Here is a 2,997-nt window from a genome sequence, read left to right on the forward strand (position 1 = left end):
AGTCAGGAATCAAAAAATATCCTTTGTACTTTGTGGGTCACAGATAAAAGCACAGCACACACAAGGATAAAATATTGGCAAATCAGCCCACCTACACAATGTCCTTTTTCTCACAAGGCAATCAAAAACCGTAATTCTGATTTGAAAAACTTGTGCTTTTCTGTTGATTTCTTAAAATGCAATTGAATTTGAGATAAAGAATCAAAATCCTTTAAGAGAATTAGATCTCCAAGCAGGTCATATTTGGGGAGCAGTTTCCCAACATGTAAACTGAATAACGATTGCTTTAGAATAATCATAATTACATCCCCAAACGGGAATTTTTATCTCGGTTCATTTTTTTCTTTGTACTGTCAAATGACGGCTTCTAAAGCAATTATGAAACACTGCACTATTTTTCGCCACTGAAAAGCATGCCCATTACCCTTCGCAGCTCCCTGTTTCCCTGCCATGCAGGCATTTGCAAACGGTGGTTTTGTGATTTAAACTTAATCAAGCAAACTGCCATCTAGGAAGCTCATTTGCCAAATGACCTTTGAGAGCGTCTATCTTTGTATCACGGCAAAGGGCCGGGACAACATCTGTAGGCGTGCCTCCGTGGAGGTACGGTTAATCCTCCCTGGGTTTGGTTTCCACTTTCCTAAGGAGTTTTGTGTGGGCGGTGGGAGCAGATTGGCCATCAGAAAAAGCCAAGCTCCCTTTCCTTGGTGGAAGACGGGCCCCCTGCGCAGCAGCTGTGCGCGGGTGTCTTTGCATCCCCTGGGTATGACTTGGCGTCTTGGGTCTGTCCCACGGTTCCCTGGTGCCCGCCGCGTTGTGTCTTGCGTCTCCGATGGCCCCCTTGGACCTGGCTCCCTCCTTGGAGAATTATCACATCCTAGTCAGAAGGGCGGGTGGTGATAGGGTGCTGATGGGTGGCACTCTGCCCCAGAAAAATACATGCAGCTGAGGGGTGTGACCCAGTGATTCAGCTAAGAATGGGCTTTGAGGTCAAGTGGACTGGGCTCGAATCCTGCCCTGGCTTCACCGAAGCCGCAGGGACGAGAATCTGTTCGCGCAGCCTTCCTCCTCTGCAGAACGGGACAGGAATCGGGCCTCCCTTATTTTTTTTTAAGTAGGCTCATCATGGGGCTTGAACTCAGACCCCAAGGTCAAGAGTGGTGTGCTCCACCAGCCGGGCCAGCCAGGCGCGCCTGGAATCGGGCCTCTCTTAGAAGAATTGTTTTGAGGACTCAAGGGGTGAATGCACTCAAAGAGCATAGTGCAAGGCCGTGCTTCCAGAAAGGGCTTCATAAACAGGAACTACAGCTACCACGTCGGGAGGGCGGCCCCGGGAGGACTGAGTGTGGCTGACCAGTACCACGTCTTCACTCCTTATGCTTGGCTTCTTCAGAAAGCGTTGTTTATCGAGGCCCCTGGGTAGCTCAGTCGGTTGAGCATCCAACTTCGGCTCAGGGCAGAATCTCGCGGTTGGTGAGTTCAAGTCCTATGTCGGGCTCTGCGCTGACGGCTCACGGCCTGGAGCCTGCTTCCGATTCTGTGTCTCCCTCTCTCTCTCTCCCCCTCCCCCACTGGCACGCATGTGCGCGCGCTTTCTCTCTCAAAAATAAACTTTTTTTTAAAAAAAGAAAGGTACTGTTTATTGGGTCCTTTGAGTTTGTGCGTGGCCCAAGAACACCTTCCAACTGGACAGCGACTTCCAAGCTTTTACTGTGTATAGTGGCTTTTGTCGAAGCCACTGGCTGCACAGACCCATTCTCCCACCCCCATCCTTGGGCAGACGCCTGGCAGTTGTCTCCCTTGCTGTTCCCACATCTTCCTTATGATCACGGACTGTTCTCAATCTGGCCTTTTCTGATTTCCTTTTCCTTCCTTATTCCTCCGCCTCCTCTATATATATATATATATATAATCATTTTTTTTTTTGGCTTCCATTTCCTGCTCTGATTCCCACCAGCCCCAGGCTGACGACACACATCGTGTGGCAGTCTTCCTATCTGATGCCACTCTCCGTGCCGACCCAGCTGCAGAGAGAGCTGGGGCATCCTTCCCAGGCTCTTGCGAGAGCCAGAGCCAGAAGGCAGCATTTCCTTGAGTGGACTCTTCCCAGTCTTGCTTTCCAGGAGGGTGAGGCCGAGTAATGTCGTGTGCCCGTCGGTCCCTAGGAGCAGCGGAGCGTGCTGTCTGTGAACGTCTCCTCTGAGGAGCCAGCGTGCAAAGCCCTGGCGGCCCGGCCACTAATTTCAAGGTCGTTCCCATTACTGACTCCAGCACAGCGAGCGGACTGACCCCTCTCCCTCTGCCACTGGCCTGCCGAACAGGGACTTCCCGCCCTGGGAGCCTCTCAGGCTGTTTGTGTCTGAGTGTGACTGAAAACCATTTGGTAACATCAGCTGGGGATGCTTGTGAAAAGACAAGTTCCTGGGGTGCCTGGGTGGCTCAGTTGGTTAAGTGTCTGACTCTTGCTTTCAGCTCAGGTCACAATGTCGCGGTTCACAGGATCGAGCCCCACGTCGGCTTCTGTGCTGACGGTGCGGAGCCTGCTTGGGGTTCTTTCTCCCTCTCTCTCTGCCTCTCCCCTGCTTGCATACGCTCTCGCTCTCTCTCTCAAAATAAATAAATAAACTTTAAAGAAAAGAAAAAAGACAGGCTCCTGACCTCTTGACTCAGAAGTTATCTGTCAGGGAATGTGGATTGTAACAAGTCTGGGGGGCCACTGCTACCCAGAGTGTGGACCTGAACCCACATGGGCTCCACTTGGGAGCTTGTTAGAAATGCAAATTCACAGCCCTGTCCAGAACCCCTGCATCAGCCCCTCTGGAGGTAGGGCCCGAGGCTCTGCCTGATTCTTGAACCCCACGCCTGCTGGACCGGGTAAAAGCAGTGTGTTCGTTTCTTCTTGCTGCTGTGACCAATCACCACAAGCTTAGTGGCTTAAGACAATGCAAATGTATTCTCCTACAGTTCTGGGGGCCAGAAGCCTGCAATCAGTTTCCC

This window comes from Prionailurus viverrinus, chromosome X (assembly GCF_022837055.1).
Source record: "Prionailurus viverrinus isolate Anna chromosome X, UM_Priviv_1.0, whole genome shotgun sequence".
Taxonomy (NCBI): Eukaryota; Metazoa; Chordata; class Mammalia; order Carnivora; family Felidae; genus Prionailurus; species Prionailurus viverrinus.